This window comes from Lissotriton vulgaris, chromosome 5 (assembly GCF_964263255.1).
Source record: "Lissotriton vulgaris chromosome 5, aLisVul1.2, whole genome shotgun sequence".
NCBI classification, from domain to species: domain Eukaryota; kingdom Metazoa; phylum Chordata; class Amphibia; order Caudata; family Salamandridae; genus Lissotriton; species Lissotriton vulgaris.
Window position 1 is genome coordinate 1296124686 of NC_141693.1, and position 24813 is coordinate 1296149498.

Sequence of the window (24813 nt, forward strand, 5' to 3'; positions counted from 1 at the left end):
GAAGGGTAAAGATTCGAAAGGGGAACAAACTGACCAGAAGTCTTCGACAGGTCCCCAACAACCCAAAGAGGGGGGGGGGTCAGGCTTCCCAGAAAAAGAAGAATCAAGAAGGCCAATCGAAAAGGTGGTGCCAATACTGTAAAAGTAAAACTCACTGGTTTAGTGAGTGCACCAAGAAAGGAGGGCAGACTCCTGCTACTGCAGCCCCTAAGGCACCTGTGCCCCCTAGTACAGCCAGCAGTAGTAGTGCGCCTCCCAAGGGACTAGTTGGGTTAACCTTGGGTTCTGAGGGGTGTGACAGCTTAGCTGGTACGCTCACTCAGGCTGTCCTTGTCTGTACAGGGGATGTGGATATATCCCCTGATGTCAGTCCCAATACTTTGGGCAAATACCGACAGACGCCTTTAATAAATGGAAGAATGGCTCAGGCCTATAGGGACACTTGTGCCAGCGTCACCATGGTGACGCCTAACTTTGTGGACCCTGGACAGATCATGCCAGGTACAGATTTCCTGGTGACCAATGCCAGCAACGTCACTACCAGTCATAGTATGGCGATTGTTGCTTTCTCCTGGGAAGGGGTAAATGGCCAGAAAAAGGTTGTTGTTAGTTCAGACCTCCCAGTGGATTGTTTGTTGGGCAATGATTTGGAGTCATCACAATGGTCAGAAGTGGAGCAACGGACTCCCATGGAGATGTTAGGCTTGCCAGCACACGTGTTTGCTGTGACCAGGTCACAGGTCAGACGATGCCCCACTGAACAGGTGCTGGATCCTGGAACAACGGACCAGACACCTCCCAAGAAGAAGAGCAGTCGGGTTAAGGCTTCGCCTTCCCTCTTGCCCCAGGTCGAGGATCAAGTCTCAGAGGAGGCTGACCTCCAGGAATTGCGGGAAACTGAACCTAAAGAACTCGAACTTGATCAAGTTGAGTTTCTGGGCTCAGGGGGACCCACACGAGAGGACCTGGGGAAGGACCAGTTAGACTGCCCTTCCCTTGAACCCCTCAGACAGCAGGCTGCTGCTGAGGCTGCTGGGAACGCCACAAGGTATACTGGGAAGATGGACTCCTGTACACTGAGGCAAGAGACCCCAAGCCTGGCCTGACCAGGAGGCTGGTCGTCCCCTTGTCTCAGCGTGGTTTCCTCCTTACCCTGGCCCACGAGATTCCCTTAGCAGGACACTTAGGCCAGACGAAGACGTGGGACAGGCTTGTCTCGCACTTTCACTGGCCTCACATGAACGAAGATACCAAGGAGTTTTGCCGCTCCTGTGTCACTTGCCAAGCCAGTGGTAAGTCAGGTGGCACAACAAAGGCCCCCCTTATACCAATGCCTGTGGTGGGGGTGCCCTTTGAACGGGTGGGGATTGACATCGTCGGTCCCATGGAACCACCAACAGCATCAGGGCACAAGTTTATACTGGTGGTAGTGGATCATGCCACCAGGTATCCTGAAGCTATTCCCCTTGGGACCACTACAGCGCCTGTTGTGGCAAGAGCCCTAGTTGGAGTATTCTCCAGAGTGGGCTTCCCTAAGGAGGTCGTCTCCGACAGAGGTGCAAACTTTATGTCGAGCTACTTAACTGCTATGTGGAAGGAATGTGGTGTCAACTACAAGTTCACTACACCCTATCATCCACAATGCAATGGGCTTGTTGAGAGATTCAACAGGACCCTGAAAGGGATGATTCATGGACTACCTGAAAAGCTTCGGCGTAGATGGGACGTCCTGATCCCCTGCCTTTTATTCGCTTACAGAGAAGTCCCACAGAAGGGGGTTGGCTACAGCCCTTTTGAACTTTTGTACGGGCATCCTGTAAGAGGGCCCCTGTGTTTGGTGAAGGAAGGATGGGAGAGACCTCTCAAAACGCCTGCAACCCTCATAGTGGACTATGTGCTTGGCCTCTGCTCGCGGATGGCTGAATACATGGAGAAGGCATCCGAAAACCTTAAGGCCAGCCAAGAACTCCAAAAAGCTTGGCATGACCAAAAGGCTGTCTTGACTGTTTACCAGCCCGGACAGAAGGTGTGGGTGTTGGAGCCAGTGGCCCCAGCAGCACTCAAGGACAAATGGTCCGGGCCCTACACCATCCTGGAGAAAAAGGGAGAGGTCACCTACCTGGTCGACCTGGGAACTCCCCGGAGCCCCCACAGGGTGCTTCATGTCAACAGGCTCAAGGCATATGTCGACAGGAAGGACATGAGTTTGCTCATGGCCATAGATGAGGGACAGGAGGAGGAGAGTGACCCTCTCCCCGACCTGCTCACTCAGAATCCTGATGATGGATCGGTAGACGGTGTTGTCTTTTGTGGCAGCCTCTCCGAACATCAACAGGAGGATTGTAAACAGGTTCTTCAATCCTTCCGGCATATGTTCTCTCTAACACCCAGTCAGACCAACTGGTGCACCCATGAGGTTGACACTGGCGACAGCTTGCCCGTCAAGAGTAAAATCTACCGGCAGCCTGATCACGTTAGAGACTGCATCAAGAGTGAAGTGCAGAAAATGTTGGAGCTGGGAGTCATTGAACCCTCGGACAGCCCTTGGGCTAGTCCCGTAGTTCTAGTGCCGAAACCTCACACCCCGGGCGGTAAGAAAGAGATGAGGTTCTGCGTAGACTACAGGGGTCTCAATGCAGTCACTAAGACTGACGCCCACCCAATACCAAGGGCAGACGAGCTTATCGATAGATTGGCTTCGGCCAACTACTTAAGTACGTTTGACCTGACAGCTGGGTATTGGCAAATCAGGTTAGCTGAGGACGCCAAGCCTAAGACCGCATTTTCTACCCCTGGTGGGCATTATCAGTTCGTGGTGATGCCCTTTGGTTTGAAAAATGCACCTGCCACCTTCCAACGGTTGGTGAATCACGTTCTCACCGGGCTGGATGACTTCTGTGCGGCGTATCTTGACGATATCGCTGTCTTTAGCTCCACCTGGGAGGATCACCTGGTCCACCTGCGGAAAGTGTTAGAGGCTCTGCAAGCAGCAGGTCTCACTATCAAGGCTACCAAGTGCCAGATAGGGCAGACACAGGTTGTATACTTGGGCCACCTCGTCGGTGGAGGCCAAGTTCAACCACTGGAGAGCAAGATACAGTCAATCAGGGACTGGGCTCCTCCAACCACCCAGACTCAGGTTCGCGCTTTCTTGGGCCTGACTGGTTACTACCGGAAGTTCGTCAGAAATTACGGATCGATTGTGACTCCGCTCAGTGAACTGACGAGTAAGAAAATGCCAAAAAAGGTTCAGTGGACAGCGAGCTGTCAAAAAGCATTCGATGACCTAAAACAGGCCATGTGCACGGCACCTATCCTCAAGAGTCCAGACTACTCCAAACCATTCATTGTCCAAACAGATGCTTCTGAGTTGGGTGTGGGAGCTGTTCTATCTCAACTGAATTTTGATGGTAATGACCAGCCCATTGCTTTTATAAGCAGACGGCTGACCCCCAGAGAGAAAAATTGGTCAGCTATAGAGAGGGAGGCCTTCGCTGTGGTGTGGGCCCTGAAGAAACTGAGGCCATACATGTTTGGCACTCAAGATTCAGACCGACCATAAGCCCCTCCTATGGCTAAATCAGATGAAGGGTGAAAACCCCAAACTGCTTAGGTGGTCCATTTCCCTACAGGGGATGAACTTCACAGTGGAGCATAGACCTGGCACTGATCATGGCAATGCAGATGGGCTCTCCAGGTATTTCCACTTAGAACAAGAAGACTCACCTGGTCAAGGTTAGCTTATTGTCCCAACGTTTGGGGGGGGGGGGGTCATGTAGGAGAGTAGGGTCTGCAATCCTATGATCACCCGGACTTTTTGCTTTTGTTTCACTGGTTTACGACTTTCTCGGGCTGTGGGCCTGCCAATCAGACCCACAGCCTAGCTGTTCTCTCGCTAAATTGCTGTGTGTACCCTAGGTGCATTACCCAATTGGAACTGGGCCACCCTGTCAGACCCTGTAACTCAGGGCGTCGGTGCACCCAGGGCCTGCCAGGGGCTGAAGCATGTATTATGCCACCCCTGGATGGCCATCTAGATCTGACACAACTGGCTGCACGACAGCTGGGGCCACGTGGCGTACTCGCCCGTTGCTGTAGGTGTAGTATCCCTATACCTAACCTTAAAATGGACACCCGAGTTCCTATCAGTCACTCCTATGGCAGGCCTTGACAATCCTGAAGGCAGAGTGCATGGAACCGTGTGAATTGGGCTCTGGCACGAGCCGAGCCCGGTTGCAGCTTGCGGAACCAAGACCCAATGGCTGTTCCATGATAACGCGTATCATATCGGTAACTTCGGTATCGCGTTATCAAGACATGCCGAGTAAGGTGTTATACGAATCGGGGTGCTGCCCTCTCACCATTCCTGGCGACGAGGTTAGCATTCCGCCCTTCTAGAGGGACACGACATGTACGTAACTGTGAACCCCGGTTAAAGTTAACTGAAGCCTCAGCTCCACAAAATGGACGCTGCCACCACAGACACGAGTCTGACCTCCTGCTGCTGGGAGTCCTTCCAGCGAGGAGAGCTTGGACAAAGGGTTTCCTGTCAAGGGCGGTGTTCGCACCGTCCCAGACAGGATTTGTGTATTCTGGGTAGGTAGGGCTTTGCAAGAAGGTGACTGCGGAGTGGCACCCCGGTGCTCACTACGCATCTGCCGGCTAGAACCAGTTCCAGGGGCGCGCAGCCCCTGACCTGGGGAAAGTCCAGCAGGGGGAGAGGGGTGTAACTACCCCCCTTCCTGGTCCCACCCTTAGGGCAGGACCTAGTCATGTACCCACCCCTTTCTTTAGGATAAAGGCCGGAGCGGGGACCCTTCCAAATTAGATCATCTTTGAATCAAGAATACTTTCTACGAAAGGACTTCGAGACTCTTCTCAAGATTTCTCCCTTGTGGCTAAGGAGTAGTCACCCTGCATCCGCAGGCACCATCTAAGAACTCTGCGGTTTGCTGAAAGTCCTTCCTCAAGGATCCGACGGCCCAGCTCGACTAGAACCGGCTTCCCTGGCACCTCTGACCTCTACCCACGTCGTCAGCTCAGCTGAGATCTGTGGGTGCAACGAGACCTCGAGGGACCGGCCATCATCAAAACCTGCACGCTTTCTTAACCAGCACGACCATCGAAGCAATTATCTGGTGAGTGCTCTGGGGTCCGAGAAGCCCCAACCCTGAGCAGCTCCAGCACCGAAGTGCAGTCTCCCAGCATCTCCACGATCTGCGTGGGGCCCTTCTGCTCGCTGCTCAGCACGTTGTCTGGTTACTAGCCGCTGGCTTGTGCCCTTCTTTGACGACATCCGACAACCAACGCTGCTGGTCTGGTTGCTCCAGATCGGCTCTTGCTCCCTTTGACGAGAGGAGCACCCCGGACCCTCCTGGTCCACTCAAGACGCCATTTTAGGCCCACCACGTGGCCCTGAAATCTGCCAAGGCTTGTTGCCCCAATCCTGGGCCCAGCGACGCCGACAGCATCGAACTTCGTGGGACAGCTCGCACCTCCACCCTGGTCGCCGACAACGCCTCCTGGTCCATGAGACTGCAGAGCCTAGCGTCGCCCACTCACCTAGTCGAGGTGACGACCATCCGGTGCCTTCCTGGTACCCTCTGACTACTGGCTAGTAGTACGAACTTGGTCCCCTCTGCTTTCAGGTATCAACGATCACTGATCCAGGCTTGGATCTCTACGAACTATTCATCACTGGTCGCCGGCCAGCAACTCCTTTTCTTCCGGCTCCTGGCTCGTCAGCGAAGACCCCCGACGCCTGTAAGACTTGTGCAGCCGCAGCCCTCGTGGCTAGGTAACTTCGGCATTTCGGTGCCTGCATAGCCTCCTTACTCTAGGGTCCCGAGTCCCTCGCTTCCGACTTGCCTTATCGGGTCCGCCCGAGACCACTAAACTTTCCGTGCCCTCGGGCACTTGTTTTAAATTGTGCACTTGAAGTATTTTTCTAAGAGCTTTTGTTCTGTGCTTAGTACCCTGTCCTCATAAAGAGTCCATGGTTGTTGTGATTCTTAATAAATATACTGTTTATTTTCATAACACTTGTGTGGTGTCCTTTCACTTGGTGTTCAAGGGGTATGTGATGGTATTACAGCTGGCTTAACACGCCCTCTAGAGTTTAGCCCGAAGACTGCTCGTATCCACGCTACTAGGATAGCTGGTCTAAGGTTGACTTACAACCAATCACCATAAGGGTCGTTGGAACAATACATAGTGGTCGCTAGAATAGCGAACGCTGCATATCGGGCCACCTTATCACAGGCTTCGTTAAATGGACCCCACAGTCTACTGAGATACATCTATTTAAATATAAAAAATCTCTCAAAATCATTAAACTTTTTTTTAGCTATTTGGTGATTATGAAAGCTCCATCAAGATACAAAGGGATTTGTGTAACTTTCTTTTTTGAGGACTCTAGTCATAATTCAATTAAGACATTAGAAAAAATTAGTAAGTGAATGTGAAATGAAAATGATTGCCTTTCAAATACGTGATTATTCATTTTTACAAATATCCGTTGGGTAGAAATTGTTTTAATAAAAACAATGACAGAATGCATAGCTTCCAGTTTTTTATATAGCTTATGTATGACATTTCCTTTGTTTTATTGTGCTTATGTGTGCCAATCTATTGTTGCATTTCTTTTCTTAATAGAGCCGGGCTGCGGGATGATTGGGTGCCTTTGTTTAAGTTTTCATGTTAATTGCAGCTTCCGTCATGAGCTGCAATTAACATGAAAACTTTAACAAATGCACACAATCACCCCAGAGCCAAGTTTAGGGGCTTAGGAGACACTACATTTCTGGGGGGGACAAGGATACACTTTTGAACTTTCCAGTAACCCTATACAAATCGCCCATTGTATGAGAGCCGTACACTCCGTTAACCGAATACAATCGCATATTTTTGTAGTGAAACATTGATAAAGGCAGGTATGTAGTCACAGTTTGCTTTATTTGTTATTTATAATCACAAAGCAATTAGACCAAATGTGAAAAAAACATGTTTTTGAATCTTGCATCTTAATGCATCAAGCAAACAAAGGTGGGAATAACCGGAATGATCTTCCCAACATTCCTAAACCTCAAAATGCAATTGGACTAATATTGGAGTGTTTTGGAGACAGGCTGCAGGCACACAGAGCTGTGAGAGCAAAGAAATGTCTGCTTACTAAAAATGGCATATCTAAAATAGTAATATGTAATCCCGCCTTACCAGTATAGAGGATTTATTATTGCCATTCCAAATATATAAAACATGATATGGCTACTCGTTTCTGACCAGGAATGTCCTATTACTTACCGGTAATCTTCATCACTCCGGGTCCCTCCGTCCTCGACACCTTCATTACAAAGTGAGATAATCCATCTCACTGACAGGAAAAAAAAGAACAAAGGAATGTCGGACCTACCCTCCCCCTCCCGCTGGGAGTACATAAGCGTACAGGTCCCAGCATTCCTCTGTTCTTTTTTTCTGTCATTCTGGCAGTGATCTTGGACGTGACAGGAGCGTGGGCGCTCCTGTGTTTGCTGTCCTTACGTGGGTGGGGGGGCTGATGTTCGGTCCCTCCGGTGGTGATTGCCTCTTCCTCCCTGCCAGGCTTGGGGGGAGTGGCGCGGGCTGTGATGGATGTTTCCCGAGCTGCGTGGCGGTGGTAATACCGCGCGGGCTCCAATTTTGGCCGATGGACGCCCCTCCTAGTCTGCCGGGCATACTGGGGGGTGCGGATTGGCTGGTTGTTGCTGAAACCTTCCGGTTGGATGGTGCCTGTCTTCCGTCCTTAAGAGGTTCAGGTGCTTCATTTCCCGGCGGTTTAGCTCCTTATGTGACCGGGTCGGTGGGGTGAGTACCGCGTAGCAGTCTGTTTACTGCTGCTTTGATTACACACAGATTTCCCAGGTGGCCTGCCCAACTGCGGTGATAACCTTGTGGTGTATGTTCAGGTGTTCCAGTTGCCAGTTTATGATGTTCCTGTGCTTCTGGGGGCTTGCGCTGGTTCTCAGGTGCTGTTTCGACCTTCCTGTGCATATCGTTGTTGTTCCTGTGCCTGGTTGTTGGGGGGGCCTTGTTGTGCTGTTGGCCCCCGCCCTAGATGTGTTTTCACGTTGCTGATGCCTCGCTGCGTGACAGGGGTCTCCTGGGAATGCCGGGATTTGAACCCGGGGCCTCATACATGTTGTGCATGCACTCTGCCGCTGAGCTACATCCCCGCTTCTGTCCTCCGTGTCGCCTCGGCTCCCGCGGCTGCCTCCTGGTGCTCTGTTCTCTTGGTTTGGGGTGGTGGTGTGGCGCTGCAGCCAGGGCGTACACCGCCGGTTGCTGGGACTCGCGGTTTGGTCCCTGGCTCCGGTGGCAGGTCAGCCCGGTACCATGAGTCTCTGGGCTTTTGCTTGTTTGCTTTTCCTGACGGCCCCCGCGCCGGGATACCTGCGGGTGGCTGTGCGCTTTGCGTTTCCTGGTTTTATTTTTCAACTGCTGTGTCGCCGGCATTGGTTGTCTCCAGTGGCCACCAGCACCTCGAGTCCTGCTGCTGCCTCCGCTCCCCCGCTGCTCCCGGGGGTTGGTTGCCCTGATCGGGTGTGCCTTCGGTTGGGTCTGCACTTCCTGTGTGGCCTTCGTCCTGGTTCTCTTTGGGGCTTTCTGCCCCACCCCGCCTTGGGCGGTTACGTCTGTTCGTGTGGTGCCGCTCTGCCCGTGTCTTGGCGCTGGCCGTATGCCTCCGGGTGCTTCTTGTTCATGGGACTACGGCCATACCACCATGTTAGCACCTGCTCTCGTCTGCTCTCCACTCGCTGGTGGTGGGGTGTGACGCTGCTGTTCTGGGTTCCCTTGCAGTCTGACGCTGTGGTTCCGGGTTCGATGCTGGTCATCGGCGCTGGTTCCTGGGCTTCTGTCTCTTGGTCTCCGTGGCCTGCGGCCTTGCCTCCTGCGCACCCCTGCTCTCTCTTTTGTTCTATGGGGTCGGGCATGCTGGGGGTCTTCTGCCTTTGGGTCGCTTCTTCCTGCCTGGTATTAGCGTGGGTTCCTGTCGCCTCGGTGGTGGCTTGTTCCTTTTTGGCGGGCTTTGCTTGTTCTTGCTTCTTGGGTTCCCTGTGTTGTTGGTGTCTCCCTGCCTGCTTGCTTATGCCTTGCCCTCTTCTGATCTTGGGTTGTCGTTGCCTCTCGCTTCTTCGGCGGCGGCCTGTTGGGAGTGCGGCTCTGTTCCCTCCTGCTTCTGGCTCCTCCAAATTCGCGACTGCCTTCCTCCTGCTGGAGGTGGGTCGCTTTTTTGCTGCTTGGGCCACGGGGGGTCCTGTTGCCACCCCTGGGTTCCTGTTGGCCTGCCGTGGTTTTCTCCGCTTTTCTTTGCTGCCCCTCTGCGTCCCTGCTTCTCGGGGTGTCGCGGGTGCGAGTGTCCTGGCTTTGGGTCTGCTGCGTGCACTGTTTTTTTTCTGTGCCCTTCCCTCCGCTGTGGGCTGGCTGTTGTGGCCTCTGCTCCGCTAGGGTGTTCTGGTTCTTCGCCTCTGCTTCCTGGCTTCTGCTTGGTTAGTTGGACCTCGGTCGGGTTGGCCGTGTGGTCTCGGGCACCGGTCTCCTGGTTGCTTGCTCTTCGACTTCGCTGTGCCTTCTGGTCTCCTCGGTCTTGGGGCTCCTGGTTCCTGGCTTTGTTGGTCTGCGTCTGGTTCCTCCTGCTCCTTCCCGGGTTTCTCCCTCGCTCCGTCCTGGGGCTTCGGGTGTTTGTCCCGGGGCCTTCTGTGTGCTTGGGTTGCTTCTGGGGTCTGGCTGCTTCTGCCCTGGCTCTTCTTGTGCCTACCTATGGCTTGCTTCTGGTGTTCCTGGCTGCCCCTCCTGGTTCTGTCTTAGGTCCTGCCTGGTTGTTCCTGGCTGGGGGCCTCCTGAGGGTGTCCGTTGGAGGTTTTTCGGGCTAGGTGTGGTTCGGCGTCTGTTCTTCTTTCCCTGCTGCCCTGCCCTTTTGTTTGTTTCCAGGGGGTTGTTCGCCTTTTGGTCCTTGGGGTTTGTGCCGCTGCTGTCTGGACCTGGTTGTCTTTGCTGCTTCCTTGTCCTGTTTTTCCTCTTCTACCAGTAAAGAGGATTTATCACTGCCATTCCAAATATATAAAACATGATATGGCTACTCCCTTCTAACCAGGAATTACAGCTTAAAAGAGTGTATTAAGGAATTCCCAATATTAATCTATGAGAGGAGTATGCCTCATGGTAGTAAAAAACGAATGTAGGTGTTTTTCTCCACAAGGACATGCAAAACTTAAAAGCACATGTCCTACCTTTTAGTGACATAGCACCCTGCCCTGTAGGCTACCTAGGGCATTCCTTGAAGTGACATGTGTAATAACATGGAAGTTTAGGGCTTGGCAAGGGGTTTTTAATACCAAGCTGACATGGCAGTAAAATTGCACGCACAGGCTCTGCAGTGGCAGGCCTGAGACACGGTAAAGGGCTACATGTGTGGGTAGCACAATCAGTGCTGCAGACCCACTAGTTGCATTTCATTTTTAGGCTGTGGGTATATGGTATGCAACTTTACCAGGTACTTACAAGTAAATGAAATATGCTATTTGTTTATACACCAATGTTACCATGTTTAGGGGAGAAGCACATGCACTTTAGCACTGGTCCGCAGTGGTAAAATGCTCAGAGTCCTAAGGCGAAAAAAAATAATCTTCAAAAAGAGGCCGAAAGCAGGCAAAAAGTATGGCAGAAGACCACCTTAAGGCTGGCAGGTTTAATAGTATGATAAAGGATTCTGTGTGGCTGACTATTGAAGTCAGTCAGATCCCTTTTGGAAACCCCTGGTCTAGCAGGGCACAAGAAGGAGGGCGAGAATAGTTTCTCAAACACTGGAAGTTTATTGCCTGCATTCCTATGGCTGGAGGGTGGAGAAACCCTTAATGCATCGCAAAGTATACAACACAATACAGAAACATTAGTTATCTAATCTATAAGAAGCGTTATTGCAGATGGATGATATGAGTGTAGAGTACACTCAAACGCATTATCTTGCACAAAAATACAAGTCCTATGAGATAAATTTGCAATAAGAATTAGCCTTGTGTGGGATGCTCCCAAAAATTAGATGTACAGTGTTTGTGTGGAAGAGAGATACTTACCAATGTAGAATAGCCTGCTGTGAAAGACACATGTAAGATGCTCACAGAAGATAGTGTAAAGAAGATATCTTCAATCCAGGTTATATAGTTGAAGTAAGTCTTTATTAGTCAGAAGTGAAGAGACCTCCAGCTCCTTCCACAGCTTCCTCTGTACTGTCTGCTATTCACATCATAACATTCTAACCTAGCAACATGCCCACAATTCCAAGAAGCATAGATCCCAACACATCTCCCCCCATTACAATATCAGAAGAAATGTACAAATGTAATATATAAAGAAAAATAAAGCATACAGGAACAAATAAGTCTATGGAGCATTACACTTTGCAACATTCCCACAGCTCCAAGCAGAACCATCATTTAGAATGAGAACATTTTTCTTCACAAACTTTACTTGTTTAGGTTTAGAATATTTACTTTCTCCCTTAGCTACAATACCACATTTCTTTGTCACTACCCAATCACCAACACATATATTCGGATCTTTCACCCTCATTCTGAGATTGTACGAATGTGTAGAATCACGCTGCCTACTGACAACACAATCCTTCACACTTGATCGGTCAACCCACACACATTCTTTGTTCTTGAGCCAACCTGGAACTTCCTTCAAACCAGGCTCACGCCCTTTTAGAGAGATAAATGGAGAGATACCAGTGACCGAATGTGGAGTTATCCTGTAAGACCAGACCATCTTCTTAAGTTCCTCAGCCCACACCAAACCATTCGCCAATGACAACTGTATGTTCTCCATCAACAATCTATTGATCCTTTCCACAAGGCCATTGGCCTGTGGCCTAAACAACGCAACCTTCTCATGACAAATTCCCATGCCATCTAAAAACTCCTTCATTTGTCTTGATACCAGCTGCACACCATTATCTGATACCAAAGTTTTTGGAATACCTTCATTTAAAAATGTTCTTTCCAAAAAGTTTATCACTCTCTTAGTGTCAATACTTTCAGTGGACTCCATTACAAACCACTTAGAATGATAGTCCACAAGAACCATTATGAATCTATTCCGAGTACCTAATTTAGAAATTGGTCCCAGGAAATCAATCGCTAATTTCTCCCAGGGCCTTACCGGAAATTCAACGCAGGAGAGAGAAGGCTGCCTAATGACTTTCGTTTTATCGCTAGCAGCACACGCATGACAATTCCTAACCAACTCATCAATCTCACCATCCATCCCTGGCCACCAATAGGATTCGCGAATCCTTCTCTTGGTCATGTTCCTCCCCAAATGACCTTCATGAGCAATATTCATGATCTTTGATCTAAGATTACACGGTGGCACCAAACGGTTTCTCCTCCACAACTTGCCCTCAGATACACTCAATTCAGCTTCCACAGTAGAATAACCCTTCAAGCGAGTGTCATTGGAGGATTCCTTAGACCACCCCCCAGAGACAAGTTTCATAACCAAGGGAATTATTTGATCATCAGCCATGGCAGATTCCCAATCACTTTTATCAAAAGCAAGAATCTCATCACAACTAATTACAGGGTCTTCAACTTCTACCAGATCTACTAAGTCCACAGGCATCCTGGACAAACAATCCGCAAGAACATTTTTCTCTCCTCTCACATATTCCATCTGAAAATTGTAATCCAGTACTGATAAAATCCAACATGCCCACAATTCCAAGAAGCATAGATCCCAACAGATAGGTATAGTGAGATATACAGAATGAGATGTGTGGCAAAGCTCAGATATGAGGTGTTATTGATGAACACCAGAAACATAGTGTTTGAATGTGAAGCTTACAAATGAATACAGAGGGTGGAAGGTCACAAATGAGCAGTAATGGGATAGGTGGATCCTCCCTTGGACTACAGTGCGCATGGGCATCCTCTTCATGCTCAGATTGTTTTTTTCCGCCATTGGGTACGGATGCACTTTCAATCACTCCAAGTTCGGAAAACTTTTCAAAAGACCAAAAGGCCTTCGGTTTCGTCGGTATTGTTTGCGATCGGTACGGATAACATTCTTTAGATTTACTTTGCACTCCGGTCATCGAATCGGGCCGCTAGTCCTTCTCGACGCCACGTGGACCGGCGGTCGATGGAACGAAGTCCATTCAAGTACTGCCCGCAGTGCAACTCAAAGTTCCCGCACACCGATAAACATCCAGTGTGCAACAAATGCTTGTCTCCAGATCACAATGAAGACAGTAGCCTAGCTTGTGCCCAGTTCCGATCCCAAAAAACTATCCAGAATCGACGGGCGCAAAGGCAAGAAATGCAGAGGTTGGCACCAGAGCCCGAGAATATCTTCGACGACGAAGAAGAACTGGTTGACGCCGAAGACTCGGATTAAGAGGAAGATCAATTTTCCAAGCACGACTCTGACTATTACATCAACGACAAAAAAATCGTTGAGGTCGAAGAATACGACCAAGATATCGTAGCTGTCGAGGACGACTCCGCTGGCGACGAGGGGCGAACCGTGAGTACACCGCTCCATATAGACACTAAACTAATATCAGAGACTCAGGTCGAGGCATCGCCAACAGGCCTTAGCCAAGACCAATATACTGGTTCTACAGCCCCGCCATACCGCCCGGCTAAGAACATACAAAAAGAGCCATCTGAGACACGTTTTCCAAGGCCAGGCCCATCGAAACCGAAACTCATCGACACGACAGTCTTTGGACCGAACGTCGTCGAACCAAAGGTGATAAAGCCAAAGGGCGTCGAGCCGCAGGCTACCGTTCCATCAACACCTTAGAAGCCAAAGGCCGTCGAATCGATATCGAAGCCAAAGGCCGTCGAATCGACCTCGAAGCCAAAGCACGTCGACTCGAGCAAATCGGTTCGACGGTCGAAAAAGGAAAAAAGGGCGTCGACGAACAAAAAAGGCCTACGCCCAAGGCGGTCATCGAACTGAAACAGAAGCCAAAAGACCACACCAGATCGGTCGAGCCAAAGCCCATCAATCCGAAAAGGGGCCTCAAGCCAAAACAGCCAACTCCAGATGCAACTCTAAAACCTAAACAGGTTACCGAACCGATGAAACCGCTTGGTCCGAAAACCGTGGGGAAGCCAGTAAAAGACGTCGGACCGACAAAACCTGTTGGCAAACTTCAAAAACCAATCCAGGCACCGAAAGCGGTCGAACCGAGTAAAGGTATCGAACCGAAAAAGGACAGACCAAAAACTACGGCGCCAAAGCCAAAAACTGTGGAAGAGGAAATCATCCATCCAGACCCTTCCACAGAAGATTAGTCAAAACTATATATTGACCCAGATACTGGGAAAGTGACTGTTTATACAAGGAAAAAAAGACCAGTGCCAAGTGAAGGCCTTTCAAAAATTCCCCTCAAAAAGAAAAGAGACTGTGCTACCTCTCCTATTCTTTTCCAACCTATCTCTCCAGCTATGCCTGCTACTCCATACACGCCACACTCACCTGCACGCTCTGACTACAACCTAGATGAAGATCAGGATGCAGAGGGGGGTTTTGGAGATATACAAAACCCATATGTAGACCCCAATACACAACCATGGGGGGATGGAGGTGAGCCAGACAATGAGGGGGCTCTACCCATTACAGACCCTAATGTATACCCAGCTAAGCCATCACCCACAGAAGACACAGTGGCTTTTAACTCATTAATAGACAGAGCTGCAACCTACCATAATGTAGTCATGCATTCTGATGCTATAGAAGAGGACTTTCTATTTGACACACTGGCAACATCAGAAAGAAGTGTCAAAACACTCCCCATGTTAAAGGGCGTCCTAAAGCACGCAAATGACATTTTCAAAGACACTGCTAGGGCCCGTGTCATCAACCCTAGAATAGAAAAGAAGTATAGGGCTGCACCAGTAGACCCTACATACATTAGGGGACAACTGCCTTTGGACTCATTAGTAGTATCCAGCGCACAAAAGCGTGCAAATTCACAAACAACTGGTGAGGCTCCTCCTCCTGACAAGGAGTCTAAGATTTTAGAAGCATCAGGCAAAAGGGTAGTAGCGCAAGCAGCAAACTCATGGAGAATAGCCAATACACAGGCCTTGCTGGCCAGGTATGACCGGGCACACTATGATACTTTAGAAGGACTTCTCCAACATTTACCCGAGCCTTACAAAGAGCAGGCAGATGAACTTATACAGGAGGGAAAGCTCATCACCAATGCCTCCATTAAGTGCGCTCTAGATGCGGCAGATACAGCTGCCAGATCTATTAACACAAGTGTGCTGCTTAGAAGGCACGCATGGCTTTGCATATCTGGATTTAAAAACGAAGTACAGGCCACAATTCTTAACCAACCTATAAATCCAGATTTTTTGTTTGGTCCAGCAGTTGACTCAATTCTGGACAAAATGAAAAAGGACAACGAAACAGCAAAGTCCAAGGGAGCCCTTCAATCCCAACAACACAGAGGCTCTTTTCGTCGCTCCTGTTATAGAGGAATGTTGCAAGGTAACACATCACAGCAATCCTCCACTTACAAAACTAATACGCAATCCACATAACAATAAAAACACAAACAGGGGTGGATACAGAGGAAATAACACAAAGGGCAGGGGTCGTGGAGGCAATGCTAATAGATCCTCCACTAACACCAAACAGTGACTGCTTGGCACTACCCCCAGACCATATAACACCGGTCGGGGGAAGACTACAACAATTGCTGCCAGTCTGGTTAGACATCACTACAGACAGGTGGGTAGGGCAAATTATCCAACATGGCTATTGCCTAGAATTCACGTCAACACCACCCAACATACCACCCGTACACCGTCCAATGTCGCAGGAACATATAACATTACTGCAGCAAGAGGTCATCAGTATGCTACAAAAGGGGGCCATAGAACCAGTCCCACTATAACATCAGGGAACAGGAGTATACTCACTATACTTCCTCATTCTGAAAAAGGACGGTTCACTCAGACCAATATTAGACCTCAGGCCCCTCAACATGTACATTTTGTCAGAGCATTTTCCTATGCTCACTCTCCAACAAGTCTTACCCCTTCTTCAACAGGGAGACTTCCTAGCAACTCTAGACCTCAAGCACGCATACTTTCATGTACCAATACACCCTGCTCACAGAAAGTATCTAAGGTTTACAATTCAAGGACAACACTACCAGTTCGAAGTCCTACCATTCGGTGTAACAACAGCTCCACGGGTGTTCACCAAATGCCTGGCAACAGTGGCGGCACATCTCAGGAACAACGTATGTACAAGCGCGAATGGAAGGTCATGGTAATGGTGATACTGACCCTAAATTCAGGTCGATCACGGAGTTTGAGTGACGGAGTGAGTGGTGCGCCTGACGCAGGTATATGTTTGTTTGCAAACACAAGATACAAGGGGCTTTTTTCAGTTATGCTGTTCTTTGCCCTTCTTTTAGAGCGGTGCTTCCCCTATACCCTGAGCCGTGGCCAGGTGGGGTGAGGTCTTTACATCTTCCAAATGGTGTAAGATGTTGATTTTCTTTTTGATGACTATCAATAAATTAGCATAAAAAAGTTGAAAACTTGGCACTTAAGAAGACGTCCCCATGACTGTGCCTTCATAAATGTTATCTTTCATCTTGGATTTTACAATTGAAACCAAGAATGTATTAACTAGGATAAGAATGCTGTGCTTCCTCAATTAGATTACTGTCTAATAACTCTATGTTTTCGCTACTCCTAGAAACTCTCCATCTTGGAATGGTGAAAGTTCCGATACAGACATCTAGTGGACACAGGTGATCCCAGTATCGGTTTTTGATATTTATAATTTATTGTTACTTATAATTTGAGCACTTTTTTCTTTAATGCACATTGATTCGTAGTAGCAAGTAAGTGTATAGTGGTCCTGATGAAAGCAATGACAACATAAGTCATATATTGCAGAAACATGTTGACCCTAGAATACCTTAGATGATCCAAGTTGGATTATCCATGTCTACTTTTTTAACATTGGAAAAGCGGGTAGCGACAGAATAAAGTCACGTTCAGCACCCTCCTATCCAATTTTACTTCACACACTCTTTTCTTATTTTTTCACCATTTTTGCACTACGACATCAGTCCCCTTCTCTTAAACATCCTCTCCGTTGAGAAGTAAGACCACGTTAATCTCATTGTCCATGAGAGGGCGGTTATAATCTTAGCTCTCCATGAGCAACATAGGAGATAACACCATCAGTGGTCTTAGAAGGAACCCAAATGATGAAGGGCGGTTCCGTGTGGTGACTGATGGGCATCCTCATATGACCATCTGTTGGGGTTAATGTTAGGTTGACCCTAGTTTTTTTCACTATTTGGTTATTAAATCTTCTGGAGAGGCACAGTTAGTCTTCTTATTCATGTTACCTCAGACCCTCTGACACTTTGTGTTTTACAGGCACATCTCAGGAGACAACACATTCATGTGTACCCATATCTGGAAGATTGGCTAATGCACGCGCCATAAGCCCAGCAATGTGCCAGCCACATGCCAAAGACCATTCATCTCCATCGCTAAACTACCCAAAGTCCCACCTGCAACCCTCCCATGTACAACAGTACCTAGGAGCACTGTTCCCAATAACCTGCGCGCCCGCGTGCATTGAAGGTACCCCAAGCGCGCAGTGCTCATTATGTAGCGCGCACATTCCGAGACTGTTCGCGCCGCCGCTTTTAACATGCGAGCGGTGCGAAAACCCGTAACTTTCTGTTCGCATTCACGTGCAACTGGCCCTTGCACTTGCTCTATTACTTTCCTGCCAGTGCACTGCTGCGGGCTGATTGAGGGCCTTTGAGGTAGTATTCATATTAATTGCAGCGCACACGGGCTGCAATTAATATGAATACCACCTCAATGGCCCTCAATCAGCCCCGCAGCGGTGCACTGTTAAGAAAAGAAAAACTGAGTTTCAAACACGACGTGCGCATTTGCACACGCGGTGTTTGACACTGATTTTCTTTTCTTAAAAGTGCACAGATGCGGGGCTGATTGAGGGCCATTGAGGTGGTATTCATATTAATTGCAGCCCGTGTGCGCTGCAATTAATATGAATACAGACGCTGAAGAGAAAGGGAGGAGGGAGGCGCCTGTCAGACAGAGGCTGGAAAGGAAGAAGGCAACGGATCCGAGCAGGGGAAGAGAGGCCGGAGCGGGAGGGGTTTAAGATTCCCATGTGTGACAGTTTCATAATTTTAGTGCAATTATAAGTCACATTTCAAGGACTATGAGTGACAAATTCTCGTGAGGAAAATCAAGCAATGAAGACACGGGAAACATTAAAATATTAGAAATTACAACGCAGAGTGCATGAAGCCACTGAAGTTCACCAGTTATCGGTTCCAATGCACTCAGCACTCTGGATATTTATTTGAACTTTGTGAAAGCAGGGAAATTAGGGTCACCTGTGAATCTGAAAGATACCAATTGTGGAGATCTGCAGTTGAAGGCAAGTACCTTTCCTTTTTCCTCTCCAGTATCTTTCATAAATTCACATGATTTGAAATAAGATTAACATAACAGTACTAAAGGCCAGGAGTTGATAATGAAGTTCACCTTACGTCAATATGGTCCAGCTCACCACTGATTCCACCAACAACTCTTTTCTGAATTACACGTTTTTTGCCATAGTGCTTTATGAAGGCATGTGTCCTGCACAATGACATTTTACACTTCTCTCTCACTAGGTGAGCAGTAGAGGCAGCCATACAGGTGGAGTGAGTGTTGCTTGTTGTTTAACTCTCACTCATGCTTGGCTGATCTTTGCCGGCTGAGCAAATATGGAAAATCGTCTTGCATCCTGGTCTGAACTCCTCTGATGCCTCTATTTTGTGCTGTATTGCGAGAACGAGACTTGGTTTCTCCTTGAGAATATAGTACATTGTCAAATTTTCTGTCCACTTCGTCACATGCACATTTTTTACCTTCCTGAAGAAAAGCTTTTAGTGCAAATCTGAATGCTCGGAATTACAGCAAATTGATGTGTAATTTTTCTTCTGTTTCTGTCTAGAGACACTGATATGGATGCCTTTAAGGTGCTTTAACCTTGTAGGGAGATGTCCTTTGTAAGAAATAGCTGTTACATTTCTGGCATTAGATTTTGTCCTGAAAATGTTCTCCTTCTTCCTACCCATTCTCAGGACTCTCTCATCTGATGCTTGACTGACATCTTTCAACTCCCCATCCACTTATTGGCACTGCATCTTTGCTCTTAGATTTTCATAATTGCTCTTAGATTTTCCTCATCTGCAGGCAGCATTGAGAAAGCAACAGGATGCACAGCGACAATGACTCTTGTGTTTGCCTTTGACTGTATATGTGCTGCCATGCACCTTAAATATGTGTCCTCTTTCCATGGGTTGAACAATATTTTCTTGCTTGGATAGGATTCTTGCACCAAGAAAGACAGTATCTGTGGATCAGTCAAGCACAGACTTCTTGATGTTGATGGCTAGCCCTGGACTTGATAATAATTGATTAGCTGCTTGTGGTCTTATCTTGGCTTTTGCAAAAGTGATTGTTCTGATCTGCTAGCCTTCTAGGTATGGATAAACTGTACATTATTAATACTGTAGAAAGGTTGCTACTGTGGACATACTCTTTGTGAAAATCTAAGGTGCTGGCTTCAGACTAAATGGAACTGCTTTGATGGGAAATGGTGTCTTGTGTCCCTGAAACTCAGACTTTCTGTGACTCATGTATAAGGATGTTGAAGTATGCATCCAGTAAATCCAAGAAAGCTAAGCAATGTTCCTCCTTCGTGAAAGGGAGAATTTTTTTGAGTGTGATCTTTCAAAACCTCGTTTATGGAGTTACTTGTTCAGATGCTGAAAATCTAGCACTGACTGACAATCTCTCTATATTTGTTTTAGGCTCCTGAAGGATCTTCAGTAACAACCTTAAGCTTTTTGAAAGATTAACACTTTATCAAAAGTTTGGTGACTTCTATGTTTGATTTCTTTAGGTGCTTGTGCCTTACCCTCCTTGATGGAACATTAGGAGGTTGTAAATAAGTGGAGTTTAATTGAGTGTAAATTTGCACACGTACAAGAAGTAATACTTTTAGAATGTCAGAGTTTTCTTTATGTGAAAGAAAGAGTATGCTGATATCTCGGAATAGCTGTGATGATGGGGCACGGAGGGCCTGGAACAATGTAGCCATGCATCACCCCGAAGTGAATAAAATGCTCACTGCCCACATCCACGTGCATTTGGAGTTTATATGATTGCATAATATTGCTTGCTATTTCCAGTCCTTATAAATGAGGTGTGGTATGTAAAGGGCTATACAAAAACACATTATTGTTCCTGCTATTATTATTAGCACACCAGAAGAGGTTGGGCATCAGAGAGAATCAAAATTTGCCTAGCTTACGTAACAGTAAGTTTCAATTCTATTAAGGACACGGAGGCGAGGATTATGCTATATCTTCCTTCGCTTTATTAACATAAAGTCTCCACAGCAGCTTAGGAAAAGATATATAATAATAACAAAAAATGCTTTAAACATAAAGCATTGACGGAATGTTCAACAAATCAAACAACAACTCCCAAGAGTCTCTTTGTATAATGATAGTCCATAGTCCTTCCACTCTGTCCATCACCACTATAAATCCGGACTTCTCACTGTCGAAAAAGGAACAGCATCAGCGAGGAGGTCCAGGAATGCGACAATAAGGCGAGGAGCATTCAGGGACTAATACAGTATCAACAATGTAAAGGAAAACGCTTAACTTACTGCCATACGGGTGGGTAGAGACACCACTGTAGCCTGGGTGGGATAATCCTCGCCTCCGTGTCCTTAATAGAATTGAAACTTACCGTTACGTAAGCTAGGCAAATTTCGATTCTATGTCAGGACCGGAGGCTTCAGATTATGCTAGTTCAAAGCTTACTTACCACCAACTGGGCCAAATCCACCACCGGCTTAAAATAAAACCTCTTAAAGGTGGAATCCGAGGACCAATCTGCCGCTCGCATCAGGTCCTCCAAACGAGCACCCACCGAGAATGCCTTAGAGGCCATGGCCCCCCTGGCGGAGTGTGCTCCAAAGAGAGAAGTATTGATGCCCGCTTCTTGCATGACCCGCCGCACCCACCGAGCAATAGTGGGCGAGGAGACAGCTTTGTGTGGCTTCCGCAGGGCAATCAACAACTGACGCTCGCCCGGAGGGCGTAACTCCAAGGTCAGGTCCTCATATGCTTTGAGGCATTGCACAACACACAACTTAGGAGTGTCAAGAAAAACTGGATATGAAATGGACCGCAACGACGTTTTAGTGCGTCGGCCCACGGTAAAAGTAACCCCATCCGGGGAAAAAATGCGTGCAGAGACATCCAGCGCGCGCACATCAGAGACGTGTCTACAAGAAACCAAACATAACAACATGGCCAACTTCGCCGACAGCTCCTTAAGAGACAGATAGGAATTGGCCGGCCAAGACAAGAACAAATTCAGAACCAAATTGACATCCCAAAGGACGGAGTACCTGGGTTCAGGAGGCAACGCGAGGCGGATAGCCCGCAGAAGCCGACAAACAAAAGGATGTTCCCCTACTGGGTGGCCATCGATGTTGTCGTGGCCTGCCGAAATCGCCGATCGGATAGCATTGATCGTTCTATAGGCCAAGCCCTTGTCGGCTAAATGCGCCAGGAAATTCAGCACGGGAACGAGGCCTGCGACCAAGGGATCCAAACCCCTTCGTAAACACCAAGGCATCCACTTAAGCCAAGCGGATCTGTAACGCTTCGTCGTACTATCGGCCCATGCTTTGGAGAGCAAGTGCTCAGCCGACCCGGAAAGGCCTGGGAGCGACCAGCGTCTCCTGAGAGCCTCCACGCCACGAGGCGGAGAGAGTTCTGCGTGACGAGGGGATGAGGTTCCTGATCCGGATTTGTCAGAAGCAGAGGAAACAGGGGGAGTAGGATTGGAAAATCCCAAGAAAGTTCCAGAAGAACCGGAAACCACACTTGAGACCTCCAGAGTGGCGTAACCAACACCAGCTCCGCTCCCTGGCGGCGTATTTGGGCCGCCGCTCGCATGATCATGGAGAACGGGGGAAACGCAAACGGCTGTTCCCGACTCCAATCCCGCAGAAAGGCAACCGTGGCCTCCGCTAGAGGGTCCGGCCTCCAGCTGAAAAAACGCGGCAGCTGGTGGTCGAGACGGGACACAAAGAGATCCACCGAAAAGGGACCCCAGAGAGCTTGCAGCCACCGGAAGACCTCCGGATCCAGTTTCCACTGGCTGGCGTCCCTGAGATGTCTGGAGTGCCAATCCGCCACCTGGTTGGACTGACCCGGCAGATACTCCGCCGTCACCGCAATGTGACGAGACAGGCAATAATCCCAGAAGTCCTTCGCCAGGTCCGCCAATGCGCGGGAACGAGGGCCTCCTAGATGGTTCACATAACGAACCGCCGAAATATTGTCCATCCGTAACAGGACACAGGCCTTGACCGAATCCTTGGTCCAACAACGAACTGCGAAGGAGCCCGCCAGGAGCTCCAAACAATTGATATGCAATCGTTGTTCCTCTGAAGACCAGGCGCCGCCGGTGGAAAAATCCCCGCACCGGTCGCCCCAGCCCGACCTGCTGGCGTCGGACTCTATGATCAGGTCCGGAGCTGAACCGAAGATCGCCCGACCATTCCATGCCTCCATGTGAGACAGCCACCATGACATTTCCTCCTTCACTTCGTCCGTGAGGGGGACCCACTGATCGTAACTCATCCCACGGCGCAGATGTTGCGCCTTCAGACGTTGGAGAGCCCTGTAGTGCAGTGGGCCTGGGAAAATCGCCTGGATGGAGGACGAGAGAAGACCCACCACCTTGGCGATATGTCGCAGGGACGTACGATCCCTCGCGATCGTCTGCCGAAGCAGGTGTCGTATCTTTGTGACCTTCCGACCCGGCAGGCTCAAGACCGCCTGCACCGAGTCCACCACGAAACCCAAAAAGGTGATCTACTGAGTGGGAACCAAAACCGACTTGGAGCCGTTGACCACAAACCCCAGTCTCTGGAGCAGACCGACAGCTTGTCGCAGCTGGCCCGCCAACACCTCCGGGCACTGCCCCATGAGGAGGATGTTGTCCAAGTATACTAACTTACGGACCCCCTGACTTCTGAGAAACTCCACTACCGGGTGGAGAACCTTCGTAAAGCACCACGGGGCCGATGAAAGACCGAACGGCAGTGCGGTGAACTCGAACACCTTGCCGTCCCACAGGAATTGTAGGAAACGACGATGAGGGGGGTGGATGGGGACGACCAAGTAGGCGTCCTTGAGATCCAGTCTCACCATCCAATCCCGAGGGAGGAGTAAGTCTCGAAGGAGGTGGATACCCTCCATTTTGAAATGTCGATAGACCAACCACCCATTGAATTCCTTGAGATTGATCACAGGTCGCTTGCCCCCATCCGTCTTGTCCACTAAAAAGACGTTGCTGAGGAACCCGTGTGGGTGGCGCGTTGATAGACGGATGGCCCCCTTGCGCAGCAAGTCCGAGACCTCCCCGTCTATCAACTGCGCGTCGGACTCCGAAAAGACCATTGGGCGCGGGGGCCTCGCTTGCATGGGCTGGTCGTAAAATTCTATGTGGAACCCTCGTACAGTTTGCAAGACCCAAGCGTCGGCAGTGAGCAATTCCCACTCCCCGTAAAAGCTTGCCAGCCGCCCCCCAATAGGAACTTGATCCAAACAAAGGACACTTACCGGGGGCATTTCCTTGTCCGGAGTTCTTCTTGAACCCTCTGCCGCCGAAGCGTTGCCCTCTGGTGGGGTAGAAGTTGGTATAGTTGGCAGAGGTCTGGTATTGACCTCTTCCGGAGCCTTGTCCTTTATTGTTGGTCTGCTGGCCACGGCCGATCGCGCGGCCCCTACCGCGACCGGCCCCTCCGGAGAAACGCTGGTGAAACACCCTCTTAATGCTGGACTGGGCCTTATCCAGCGACGTGAACGTGTTCACGAACTTGCCCAGTTCCCTGATGAAGGGTTCGCCGAAGAGGCCCCCCTGGGCCACAGCACCCGCCTCCGACGAGGCCAGGTCCCCCAATTTTGGGTCCAATTTGATCAGGAGCGAACGCCGCCTCTCCGTAGACAGAGCACAGTTGGCGTTGCCCAAGAACACAATCACCCTCTGGGCCCAATTCGAAAGCACCTCCGGAGAAATGACGGTGCCATTCGCCCTAGCCTCCTCCGCCATATCGAGGATCTTCGTGGCGGGCCCAACCGCATCTAACAATTTGTCCTGGCAGGCCCGCCAGGACCGATCGATTCCCTTCCTGGGGTCCTTCATAAATTTCACCAGGAAGGTGGCCATCTTGGGATCCAATTCCGGGGTCATGGCCACTTTCCCCTCCAAAGTTGGCCGAGAGCACTCCCCACGCAAGCAACCCCTCGCCTCCTTCTCCAGGGGCTTGCGCAGCCTGCCCGCTACAAATTTCGCCACCGTCTCCCCCGGTGTCCAGGCCGCGGAGCGGGGGTGGACGATCTCGTCCGGGTCCAGCATGCCCTACTCATCTCGAGGCATCTCCTTGGCAGAGGGTGCCGGAAGCCGAGATCTGGTCGACTCCCCGTCGTCGTCGGTGTCCGGAGAGTCGTACACTGGAGAGGCGGGGGCCGTAGACACGTCCCCCGAAGCACTAGGGTCTACCAAGGGCGCAGGGGGCACCGCCGTTGCCTTTGCCAGGAAAGCGTCCCGAAGACGCTCAAACGCGCCCCTGTCCACACCTTGGGCCTCCGATGACGGC

The 24813-nt window shown here is 49.5% G+C and overlaps 1 non-coding gene across 1 annotated transcript; it reads right to left on the reverse strand.

Moving 5' to 3' along the window:
* Nucleotides 1-8138: 8138 nt before the first annotated feature.
* On the reverse strand, nucleotides 8139-8210 carry TRNAV-AAC (transfer RNA valine (anticodon AAC)). The gene has a single exon. It is a non-coding gene; the product is annotated as a tRNA-Val (tRNA).
* Nucleotides 8211-24813: the final 16603 nt, after the last annotated feature.